We start from the raw sequence: 13,259 nt of genomic DNA, 5'->3' as shown, positions 1-13,259 counted from the left end.
GTGCTAAGTCTCTGTTAAGAAGGAATTGCTGCACTGGTATTGCCAAAAACAAAGTTGTGGATTTTGACTGTTTTATTCTATATTGGCTTCATTTCAGTCTTGAGAGTTTTTTGTGTAAACTGCCTTTGACAGAGTTGCTGTGAATTTTGGATCTGATAATGTTTAGCCTGTAGCTACCTAATGAAAATGCTCTGTCATTAGTAGTATTTGAAATTCATCAGCTGATGAGGACAGCTGAGGATGCATCTGTAAGTTTTTACACAGTCCTCAAAGTTACATTGATGTAAGCCTGGGACAGATTTCCAGCTTCATTAGATTTCTGCGTGCCAAAGAGAGCGCAACATAGCAAAATACTTCCAGAGTAATCGTTATAATGCTATCAATTGAGACCACATGTAATTACAGCCTTTTCTTTCGGCAAAACCTGAGTCTGGAGCCTGTGGTTCTGCATTGTTTTCTTCCAGTTTTTGCTCCTAACAATTATGAGTACTTTGGATTCCAATCTTGAGCCTCATGAAAGCAGCATTGCTTACTGTTTGGTGTATTTGCTTTGCCTTACCTTCAGTTCCCTTCCCCTCCCCCTACTCTGTCCCCCCCTGCCCCCCTTCTTTTTATATATTTTTCTTTCTTTTTCCTTGGTGTCTTTCTTTGTGATTCTCCACTAAAGCTTTACCAGGTGACAACAAAAAAAACTTTGTCTAGGCTTCTGTAGATTTCAGAGTAGGTTATGATGAGTTCTTGTATAAGGAGACTGTAAGTTGTGGGTACTGAATTGCTTGGAGAGCCCACAGTGGCCTAAAATGAACAACAGGGAACAAAACATGCACATTTTAAAATAAAATGCCAAGACTGCGATGCAGAATATTTCCTAAATACCACAGAGAAAAATTGCATTTGATGTTTATGTTATAAATTAAATGGACAGGTTGACTAGTTGATCAACTAATATCAAGACCTTCTTAAACTAAACTTCAGTATATAAACTGAGTTATGGTAATTGTCTTTCTTTGTAAGAGTGCAGGTGCCAGGGTTTGCGAAGAAGTGTTTGTTAGGTAGGAAATAAGGAGAAGCAGGCCTAGCAACAGAATAAATTTACAGTGAAGTTTATCCATTAATTTCTTCAAAAGTGCAAGTTCTGCTAAGCTCATTTTTAGAGAGCATCACAGACATGTCCCAAAAGTAGAACTTTGTAGGGAAGAAGGGAGGATAAATCTAAAATGAGAATTGTTGATTTTTGTTTAGAAGTTTACAAAGAGAAACTGCAGCAACCAGTGGAGATCGCTTTTTTTCCCCCCTTTTTTTCTCTTTTTTTAAAATATATATGTAGAAGAGGCTATGGAAATGAGGGACTCCCAGCTCTTTGCGAACAATGCCCAAACCCAGTACAGAACCTCCTTGTCTTGGATTAGAGAAGTATCCTGTGTGTAATGACATTTTTTCTTCCTCCTAGACCCCTGTCTCCTTAAAAGCATCTCCTGTAGTTTCAAAGGCAAAAAACCCAGTCATGACAGAGATTTTTCAAAACAAAAAACTTTGATCTGTTTGCCATCAGCTATGTTCCTATGTAATTCTGGAGTTCAGCTATTCTTTTTCTTTATTGTTTATTTTTGATATTAATCATACTTCTGACACCATCATCCAATTTAATCTGAAGTAACATGCTGCAAATGTCATACAGGGGAATTTGTGCCTTTGATTTCTACAAAGAGTGATCAAAGCGTCTAATTACCCTGGTTTTAGCTAGGGTAGAGTTAATTTCTTCTCAGTAGCTGTTACAGTGCTGTGTTGGATTTGGAATGAAATGGTGTTGATAACAAACTGATGTTTTGTGTTTTGCCAAGTTGTGTTTATAACTAAGTCAAGAACTTTTTTCTCCTCCTTGTCTCACGCTCTGCTGGTGAGAAGGCGAGCAAAACAATCTGGGAGGGAGTGTAGATGGGACAGGTGACCTGAGCTGACCAAATAGATATGCCACACCATAAAACATCATGCCCTATATATATAAACTGGGATGAATTACTGAAAGGGTGGCCAGTCTGCATTCAGGAGGAGGTGGTCTGGCATCAGTTAGCAGGTAGTGAGCAATTGCATTGTGCATCGCTTACTGTTTCCTTTTTATTATCATTATTATTTACCATTGAAAATTAAGTACAATACAATAATAATTAATAATAAATTGTTCTTATCTCAATGTACGAGTTTAACATTCCATGCGGGGTGGAGGGGGAAGAAAGAGGGGAGCTGACTGAGCAGCTGTTAATTTCCATCTGGGCTTAAACCACAGCAGGCCCCTTCCTGGGTTCTGGCACCAAAAAGACTAGAGTGGGTTGATCCTGACTGGATGACAGGCACCCACCAAAGCTTCTCTATCACTTTTCTCTGCTACTGGACAGGGAAGGGCTCAAGAGTTGAGATAAGGACAGAGCCAGGTGACTCACCAAATGCCATTGTGGGCAAACTAGGCTCACATTAGAGATATTAATTGAATTTGTTGTTAACAAAATGAGAGCAGGCTAATGAAAAATTAAATTAGACCTTAAAAATACCTTTCCCCACCCCTACATTTTCCCCAGCTTTACCTCCTCCCCCCCAGCGGTGCAGGGAGATGGGGAATGGGGATGCACATCAATTGATGATGAGTTGTTTCTGCTGCTGCTCAGGGAGAGGAGTTTCCCCTGCCTCCAGCATGAGGTCCCTCCTATGGAAGGCGGTGCTCCACAAACTCCACCAAAGTGAATCAATCCCATAGGCTGCGGTTCTGCATAAACTGCTGCAATGTGGGTCACTGTTCCACAGGTCCTTTGAGAACAGCCTGCCCCAGTGTGGGTCCTCCATAGTATCACAAGTCTTACTAGGAAACCCGCTCCCTGCTCCCACCTCTGCAAGGGTCTGCAGGTCCCTGCCAGAAGTCTGTTCTAGCACAGGCCTCTCATAGGTTTACAGCCTCCTCTCAGGCATCTAACTGCTCCAGCGTGGGTCTCCTCCATGGGCTGCAGGTGGATTTCTACACCCCTGTGTTCCTCCATGGCCTGCAGAGGTACAGCTGCTTCACCATGGTCTTTACCACAGACTGCAGAGAAACTCAGCTCCCATGCTTGGAGCACCTCCGCCCCCTCCGTCTCTACTGACCTTGGTGTTTGCAGAGTGGTTCCTCTTACGCATTTTCACCCTGCTCTTCTCTGGCCAAAATTATATCTGCACAATAACTTTTTTCTTCTTAAAAATGTTATCATAAAGGCATTACAAACTATTTCTGATTGGCCCAGCCTTGACCAGCAGTGGCTGTCTTGGAGCTGGCTGGTATTGGCTGTGCTGGAAGTGGAGGAAACTTCTATCAGTTTCTCATAGAAGCCACTGCTGTAGTCACCCTGCCCACCAAAACCTGGCCATGCAAACCCAATACATTATTAAGCACTGTATACAATTCAGTTTTATTTCTCAAATGTTTCAACTTCTCTTTTAGACTTCCAAGGATGTGGACTAGTAGGTTATTTCTCTCACTAATTTCTGCTGATTAATATACCTTATCATGGGAAAGATTTTCCTGAAAGTTTATTCCTGTAGTCTCTAATTTATTGTTTATGGATGTAAGTGAATTATCTTGGCTTTGCACTGTGGGTAAGACCAATAATATTTCCTGAAGCTATTCTTAAGATCAAGCTGACTGTGAACCCCCAATGGGGATAGCCTCTGAGCCCCCACACTGCTCAGTGTGGTCAGTTGTTGCAATCTCTGCTCCTTGGGGCCTCTGTGGAGTTTTGGATAGGCCCATGTGGAGGCTGTATGTGAAAAGTGTAATTGATTTTATTACTGTTCTTGTACCTGTCATGTAGTTGTGTTGAAGTTATTTTTGGAGTCAATGAGCCTTTCACCTAGAGCCATGGTAAGTTGCTTAAAGCCAGAAAGAAATCTTGTGATACCTCTTTATCATGTTACCTTAGGCATTGCACCATGCTGGGAAACTCTCTCAACCAACATACGGGTGGAAGTCTGGTGTTACAATGGTCCAGCCATGGGACAGCTTTCTGCTTCTAGACACTTGTGAGGCTAAAGCTCAGCACAGGTGTTAGTGTTGAACGCACACTTGTTTGCAGTATTTTAGGGGCAGTAAGGTGCAAATGTGAAATAAAAGTGAAGAAACGTGAAAAGTGCTGGGAGGTTTTCATGGTCTGGTGAAATGTACATTTATTTCTGAATAGGTGACTGATATTTCCAAAAAGTCTGCCAATGAATATGAATGTTGTTCTGCACCTTGTAAAAAAGATAACAGCTGTCAAAGGCTTTTGGTAGCCTTCTCTGTTTTTCTACCTAAATGTTTCCTAAGTTATAGAAGCCATAAAATACATGTTACAAATATGGTATTGACTTTTTGAATTCTGTCCCCAGTTAGAAATGTAATAATTGCATTATATTACGAAATGATATTTTGGCTACTGTGGAAATAGTGCTACTTTAAACTAGTGTATGTTTCTTGTACAGGAAAGAGACAAAGGGGTTTTAAGGCTTTGGTTAAATTGGCTGCTGTGATAGGGCAGTACTAATGATATTTTTAACCAGTTTAAACTGAACCAATGCTAGTTTTATGTAGATAAGACCTTAGGTCAGAAGACTGTTGGTCATATCATAGACATTATTATGCATTTCCACTTAAAAGATAAGTTATAGAGGGAATTGTGAAATTATGATAAAAATTAATTGCAGTGGCCATGTGCTGATATGGAAGAGATTCCTCACATTTTGTTGTCTCCCACACTTGAGAGTTGAAGAGCAAGGATGAGAGAGCGACTGAGAGCACTTTCATGTTACTACTATTATACTGCTAAATATAACATTACTGTTAAATTGTATTATATACAAAAGTATACTGTTAAATTATTTTATATATATACACCACTATATATAACACCACTGTTATTTTTATTTTAAAATTATTTATATTTCCCTTAAAATTCTGACTCAAAAGCTGAATGAAGGTCTGGTGTTATTCTCCTTGCTTCCAGCATCAAGAAACAGCTTCAAGGTCTCACACCTTCAAAAATAAGTCTTTTAAGAAATCCAGTATCTGTGGATTCTGCAAACAAGTCATTGATAGCCAAGGAATTTCCTACAGAGGTGAGTAATATATGATGTGGTTTTTACTTTCTTGCTTTGTTAAGAAAATTAGTTTTATATTAATGTTAAAGTTTCTAGGAATACATGTTTCTGGTAATTCCCCTTGGACTAAGTTACCTTTGGTTTATTTCCTTCCTTTGTACAGTTAGGTTCCCTGCTACTGTCAGGGAATAGGGTTCTGTAGTAGGTAATTGGACTTGTATGATCATGTGCTTTTACTACTATGCTATTCAGACAGAATAAGGCAGTGCCTGCCGAGGATCTTGAGGGGACATATGAGTGACATTTGCATGGTGGATAACACTTGGCTCTGGAATTCAGTCTACAAATGAGGAAGTGTGTGACCCTTGCTCTCTGAGGCATGAAGGATATTCTATGTTAATTTGCAAAAAAAAAATCACAAGAGCAGTTGTCTGTTTCCTTTAATTTTTCTATTTGCATTATGCTCTGTCTAATCCTTAGTCCTTCAGTCTAATCACTCACTGAAAGAATAAAGATCTCCTGGATAACACAGACAAGAGACTTTCTGCCTGCGGCATTCCTGCCTGCACCTTACTGGTGTGTTCCCTCACTCTTCTCCCTTGTAGAATTACCCATCCTTTCATCTTCTCCATGGGGATACCTGTGATAAAATTAAATATTGGGAAAGCTTAATATGTCTTTTCTGCAGGTTATCCAGGGATAGGGCTTTTGATCCCCTGGTTCCACCTGGTTAATATTTGACTCCTGTTATTCTACATTAATCAAACAGTTTCTTTACTTGCTTTATGCATGGTTTACTTCCCAGAATGAGAATGTTATTGTCTGTTCATCTAAAAAGTGGTTGCTGTTTTCAGTTAGAGGTGTTTGCACCAACTTCAGGTTCTAGTTGAATCTCCTTCTCCCATCTCCACCCTTCCATATTCTTCAGACACATTAGGATCCCTCTGAGGGTTTGAGAGGGAAGTGTGAGAGGATGTGGAAGGAATGTGGCCATTTTTGGAGCTATGGTACAGACTGCACCATAGAAAAGCTATATATTCAGCATTATAGCTAGCATCATAGGAATGGTAATTATGTATGCATTTAAAAAAAAAAATTTGTCTGTCTGTCCTTCTGGAGGTTGATTCCAAAGTTCTTAGAATTTAGTTGTTTTCAAATTAGCAGAAATTTTTTGGAAGGAAGACTGTTTAGTGAAGGAACTGCCTAAAGACCCTCTTGATCTGTCGTGATACGGCGGAAGAAATGCCTCACACAATATGCGTGGATGGCAAATCCCCAAGTTTATTGAAAGCTCACACATATTTATATTGGTGTTAATGAAGCTTATACATATTGCAAAAGCTGAGCTCATTATTGGTTAAAGCACACTTAGATCAACCACACCTACTTCTATGCTCTAATGATTATTTTGTTTCTATGTTTGCATTCTTCTAGCTTCTCTACCTAGGATATCTACATTTTCTGGCAAGCGATTTTCTCCCCCATCTTCCCGTTTCAGCGAAGGTCACTATGACCTTTGTCAGTGATTGGGCACTGGTTTCACAATCCCCAGCTTGTTTCCCCTATTCTTATCCATCGGTATCACATCAAAATGGCCTTTCTCAGCTAGCTAATTATCCAAAAAGCTCTCTACATTGATCAGCTTCAGTGTAAAAAGTACTGTATCAGGAGAGAATCAGAACTTTGATTCATAGAATGATTTAGACTGGTAAAGACCTCTGACATCATTGTGTCCAAGTGCTAGCCCATCACATCCAAGTATAACACTAAACCATGTCCTAAAGGGCCATATTGATGTGTCTTTTAAATGCCACTTCCTTCCAACACACTCCCCATTCAAATACATTCATGTCTATGATACATCTGTGTCTATATCAAAGTCAGTTTTGGATAAAAAAGCTGTGAGTGAGTGTTGTGTAGGTTTTTAGTAGTATGTGGTAGTCATTTTGGGGGTGTGTCTTGTAAATGCGGTGTGTAAAAACTTACTGTGAACAATGAATGTTTGAATGAAAGGTGCCTTTGAATGGTGTCCCTTTATCCTTTCATACTTCATTCTGTCCCAGTAAAGCATTCTCAGTTACAGTTTTTTTACAAAAGCAGTGGCAGAAAGGAAAGAGAGTTGAAGGAGGGGAAGCTCCTCGCTCTTCTTCTGCATGGTAAGCATGTTTGTCTTTGATACAGATTCTTATTATGAAGTAAGGACAAAAAGCTGTGGATTGATTTTGACAGTACCTGCATATATTGCAGTAAGCCCAGGACTGCACAGCTCCCAGTGTCTCTTCAGTACTACCTCAAACTTGAATGTTCTGGTTTGATTTTCCCTGAAGTACAGCATGATTTAATTAATGGCGAAGCAAATAATACATAATAATCTTGCACATTTACGTGGTTAGCAAAAGGCCACTAGAGTTACAGGAGCCTTTTGATTTTTTTAAAGCTGCTTACCCTAAATGTTGAATGTTCACTATTTTACCTTATTTGTAAATGTAGAAACCCCCCCCGAGGATCCCCCTGATGGGGAGACCCCTAAAAAGTTCTGTGCCTGTATTGACAGATGAATGGGACTTTTGGTTTTTTGGTCTTCAGGTTGCAGTTTATTTTTTTCTTTTCAAAGGTTCAGTACACTGTCTACATCTCAGACTTAGCATACAAAGAGAAGGCACCACAAGTCACAAGGCACACAGGTTCAAGGTCTTTTAAAGCTATTTTGTCCAATTAACTCTTAGAATGTACTTTATTTCTGTCTTTCTACCAATAACTAATTATTTGTCTGTTAATGCAACATCTGCATTGTGGTTCTTTCTAACCAATCACTCTGTGCTACCAACACTGCAGTGTTGCAGTGTGATTTCCTGTTTCACCTATCCCAACCTCTCAGGTGTGCCAACCTTCCCCCTCCTGCTTTTGCCCTCCTGCCTAAGAGCTGTCCGTCAATCTTAACATTCCAGCAGGGGCGTCGTGTGGTTGGCAGAAGTTCAGAAGATGCCCCTCAGGTCTGGGCTCATTGTCCTGTCCTAGCGTCTATATCCGTTGAGCCTTCCCCTCCTCCCACCTGGTTGGCCCTCACCTGTCCCTTCCCCTCCCCCTGTCCCTGGGGCTTAAAAGGACACGAGACCATGTGGCCTGGCATTCTATTGCGAGCTGTTACCGCATTCAGAGGTCTACCATGCTGAAATAAAACTCTGGATTAAGACTCTACGATAGAATCCGCTCTTTTCTTTTCACCGTCGCCTGAACCTTTTCCACCAGAGGTAAACTGAGTTCCTACTTTGCCTGGATTTGTTCCGTGTGCCTAGCTGCAGCATCCAGCCAGCCAAAGGTATCTCTGGGGTGAAATGCCACAGCTGCTGCCTTGTGTCTAGCAGCAAGGGCTAGACGAAGCCAGGCAGGACACACCTGGAAACATTGGGATTAATATTCTATACTGCAGAAAATGGAGCAGATGAAGAACAAGAAGGCAATCAGACAACGCCCAAAATCCTCCATCTTGTCTTCTATCTACCTCCATACTAAAAACCCAAATCTCTAAGTTTTTCACTCTGTGATAAACTATACTACTATCTATTTCACACACATGTAGATTTCAAATAATCCCAAAGTCTTAGAAGCTTTCTCCATGGATGAAGGTTAAAAGCAGTATTCTCCTGGGGATCAGGACTTCTCAGGACAGACAGAGAAATATTCCCTGTGCAACAGGGTTCTAACAGTAAACAAGCTGTCATAAGGATGTAATTTCTGTCTTTACAAGTGGATTTCTATTTTATTATTTTTATGTTATATTTTATATATATAAAATAGATGTTAAAATTTTCTTTTATTTTCGTTTCCTTTTAAAAATTATTATTTATCTTTGTTGTGTTGTGATTGAATAATTTTTAGTGTATAACAGAGAGCTCTGAACCTCCTGAATCTCTAGACTTCCTGGCAATTAAAAAAACTGGAGACCAGATTTGGGAGATTTGAGTAATTTTAAATCAGAAAGTATAATTTCACAGCTCTTAGAACATTGATGTGATGGGTGAAATATATGTGAAAAGTTGAAGCACTGTACAGATGTCTTTTGATGAAATTCCCCTCATCTCCAGTTGATAGTTAAGTTACCTAGTTTAGGTTTAGCTGCTAGTGAGGCTTTACATGCAATACAAAGCATTCCATAAACTAATTTTTGAACTTAAAGCAATTAGTGGTTCTTTGAATGAATTGAGTGTCTTTTTGTTCATCTAATGTAGCTATGAATGTGTTTGTTTTGGAAATACATATGTTGGAGTGATGCAAATAGGAGTTCTTGTAGAATTTTAGTTCTCCTGTCTTAGGTTTTTTTTTCTTGAAACCTTTTTCCTTGGTGCTTTACCTATATTTGAGTTTTGCTTTCTTCCTTTGGTACTTTCTTACTTTAAAACATGTATAAGTGTTAGCTAGAGGTGCCACATTATATTGGTATGTGCTGTTAACTATTGTGAGCAGAGAAATGCTTACCATGATACTATGTGCAAGCTGAGTGTAATAAAGAATACAATTCATCTTCTTGTCTTATTTGTAAGATATTATACATTTTTAAATGTAAATTGTAAATTGTGTTAACATTTGTTTCATTCATTTGTTAATCGGCTTATAGTAAGTAAGTCCTGGACTATTTCATTGAGCAGGTTAATGATAGAAACTATGTTCTCATCAAATTGCAATATCTGTTTAATCAAGTGCTTTCACATGCTTACAGACCGTAGATCAAGATTTGAAGACAATTGGAACAATTTTTCTTCTTTAAGAGGTTTGATATTTTTCTTTGAAATTCACCTACTTGTTTGTGACTGTGCTTGTGGTTGTCTAGTGATCCTCTTAATATCTCACTTTTGGGTTAGTTGGTGTTACTCAATTGAAAAATCCCTCTGTATTTAATCAAATTCATTGCTTTTCAAATTCATGGCAAGTCAAAATACATTTTTATATTAAGACTCATATGGACATGACAGGTTGTTTGGGCGCACTGTATGTGTAAATATATGCGTATTTAATTTTATATTATTATGTTGCAGGTGGTTTTATATACTCTGTTTTTCAGTAAGTGTTAAGACCAGTAATAACTTATGAGCATCTTCATAATGTGCAAAGCATGTCTCTTGTTACAGTCCTGACAACAAGCTAGAAAGCTTGAAATTGAATTTGAATTGACAAACTAGAATACTAGAATTTGTATCCTGCTTGGGCTAGTGGCATTACAGATGGCTCTAAATGGCAAAGAGTGCAGTGAGGTACGAGTATTTGTGTCAGTCTGATTTCCATTGAGTGATCCTTGTGAATTAAGATTCTGCAAGGTGCTTACATGGGTGTAGTATGAGATGTATCTATGTATCTATCTGTCTAGCTATCTATCTAATATTTATGTATATATATACACACACATATATATATACACACATATATGTGTGTATATATATACACACACTGTAACTTCAACACAACTAAACCACCTTCTAGTTAATTATGGCAATGGACATTGGTTGATTACCCATAAGATCATTAATTATGCCAACAGGCATACCCATCAACTCATGTTGATGTTATAACATGGGAAATCTTTGAGAGAATGAAAAGATTGTCATCAAATTGAAGGGGATTTTCATCTTATTACTATTTGCGCTCTGTGTGGTGTTTGTACACTTACATGTTTTCTTGAGGACTGATGCAGCAGATCAGATTGTCTTCTGCAGGACTGTTTTAAGATGGCTTTGAATCCCTTGTATGTATGGCTTACACTCACCAAGAAATAGCAGAAAACAAACCAGAAAACCATACTATTTTCCAAAGCAATTAACTACTAATTACCTCCAAATTTAAAGTAGGATATGCAGCTTATAGGACCAAATGGCATGGTCTGTTGTTGTCCCTAGAGCAGATGAATAACTTAACAGCTCTGGTGAACTCTAAGGAAGAGACATTAGAAAATTGCCCAAGCAAGGCTGAATTAGGTAGGGAACCAAGCTATTGCCGTAAAATTTAATTTGACTTTCAGTCTTGTTTGTGACGATGTCCAAGTGAGACTGTGTTAATTGAAGCAGAGAAGTCTTTTTAGTGACCCCTCAGAAATGGGTGGATGTTGACCTGGATATGAGTGACACGGAGTGTGCTGTCCTAGAAAGGAGGAGAGTGAAGAAAGAAATATGGACTGCAGCCCATCTGTGGCATTGAAAGCTTGGGATTGTCAGCCCCTCTTCTCTAGATAAAAGGTGCACACAGTAAATAGCAAGTTCCATTGGATTAGTAAAATGTACTCTAACACAATTCTTCAAGATATGCATTAATATTTCAGTGCAGAGCTTAGCTAGTGAGACATGGAAACTATGCACGCCATGGAAGTTATGTGCATGACAACAGTGCAGACATGAAAGGGAATGATGATTAGAGACTTACTGGAGCATATAGAGATACAAAAGAAGCCACTGTAATCAACAGTCATTACGCAACTGGTACATAAGCATTCTGGCTGAACACACCCACTCTGTAGCTGAGAGAGAGAGTAAAATTGACATCCTTTGATGGAATATTGGTACCTTAGTAAGAACTCGGGGAGAGGGGAGGAATTTTGGCAGAAATCTCTAAGGTAAGTTCCTACTAACTTATAAATAAAAAATGCACAAGGCAAAGACCTCTGTGGAATGTTTAATGTTCACAGCTGTTACATGATGTTTCAGAAAATTGTCTGTAGAACCTGAGTTCTGTATTTGTTTACCTCAGAAGCACCAACTTAATGACACCAGAATTTGATCTGTGATTATTTAATTTAAAGTTAATGTTTAAACCTTACGTTTAACCTTAGTGCTCCTAAGGTTTCTAAAAAGCTGCAACTTCTCTTTATTATGGCCAATAAATAATTAAATAAAAAGCAAATTTGATCCCTCACCCCACAGTTTTTGCCAGCAAAGCCAATGACTATTGGCTATTTCATCTGATATTCCTGCAATTTTATAAGCTTAGCCCACTTGAAGGGAACATAAAATTCCTAAGGGTAATTGGAAATTAGAATTATCTGCTCTATTGGGAAAATCTGAAATGAAATGCTAGTATCTTTAGAGTGAATGTGACAAACTTCCTATGCTATGTGAGGAGAGGAACCTCAAAGTAAATATTGTTGCGTTTCAAAAACAACTTCACCCTTCTAATTAGCTTCAGAACAAAGGGTGGGGCCAGGGGAGCAACTACAATGGGAGACAGAAATAATGTATAGGAAGATAAAATATTATTTAAAGAAAAGGTGGGGTGAAGAAAATTGTTTTAATACTGAAGAGTTTGTTTTGGTAAATGAAGAAAGCTTCAAGACCGAGGCAGGCTACAAGCATAACATATTGATTATATAAGCATATGTCTTAGGTTGGAAATGCAAGATGTGGCTGGGGGTGTGTATTCTATTGTCATCTGTTAGAGGTGGGGCAGTTATGTTCTGTCAATTGGGCACCACTTAAAACCAGGTGGGGCAGTTTTTTATCTCTTCCACAACCAATCCTCCCTCTGGAAAATATCTTCTGTTAATGGGCCATTGAGTCTCACTGCATGACTAATAAAATTACATCATCGCATTGTGAGATGCTCCACCCAGGGGGAGGAGCCAGGCATTCCTACCTGAATATAATCTGAGATTTGAAACACCACAGTCAACCTTTTCCACTGGATTCCCAGAGGAAGACCAAGCCTACCTACACCACCACTGGGCCTTCAGAGGAAAACAGCACCCTCCTAACATGATCACTGCTTCAACAGAACCACATCTGTCACTGCAGGAGGACTGCAGCCACCATTTAATCAGACTGCTACCCACACCCTGACCAACATATTCTGACTCTCAGGTCATATTCTGACTCTGTTAGTGTTGTTTTGTATTACTGCATTTTTATTTTTCTTTTAATTTTTTTTTTTTCCTGATAAAGAACTGTTATTCCTACTCCCATATCTTTACCTGAGAGCCCCTAAATTTCAAAATTATAATAATTTGGAGGGGAGAGCATTGTCATTTTCCATTTCAGGAGCAGCTCCTGCCTTCCTTGGAGGACACCTGTCTTTTCAAACCAAGACAGCATATCATATTGATAATATTCAGATCATATTGATGGTTTTCTTTTCATAGCTATTTTATATTTTCATCTGGTGGTGGTCTTTGTCACTTATATTTTTTT

General features: G+C 38.9%; 1 protein-coding gene across 9 annotated transcripts in view; it reads left to right on the top strand.

The window, feature by feature from the left end:
• Window positions 1-13,259, top strand: part of TNS3 (tensin 3) — a 208,726-nt gene that overhangs the window by 22,823 nt on the left and 172,644 nt on the right. For 6 of the 9 annotated variants that reach the window (XR_011679613.1, XM_071429871.1, XM_071429873.1 and 3 more), the window contains exon 1: window positions 5,033-5,112. The gene's annotated coding sequence lies outside the window, so the exon portion shown is untranslated. Of the gene's footprint in view, window positions 1-5,000; window positions 5,113-13,259 lie in introns of those variants that run through there. The other 3 variants (XM_071429877.1, XM_071429876.1, XM_071429875.1) reach the window with 1 other exon arrangement.

This window comes from Agelaius tricolor, unplaced genomic scaffold (assembly GCF_023055355.1).
Source record: "Agelaius tricolor isolate 1412-34295 unplaced genomic scaffold, bAgeTri1.0.p SCAF_6, whole genome shotgun sequence".
Classification (NCBI taxonomy): domain Eukaryota; kingdom Metazoa; phylum Chordata; class Aves; order Passeriformes; family Icteridae; genus Agelaius; species Agelaius tricolor.
Note: the sequence above shows the minus strand (reverse complement) of the source record. Positions and strands in the feature narration are given on the sequence as shown.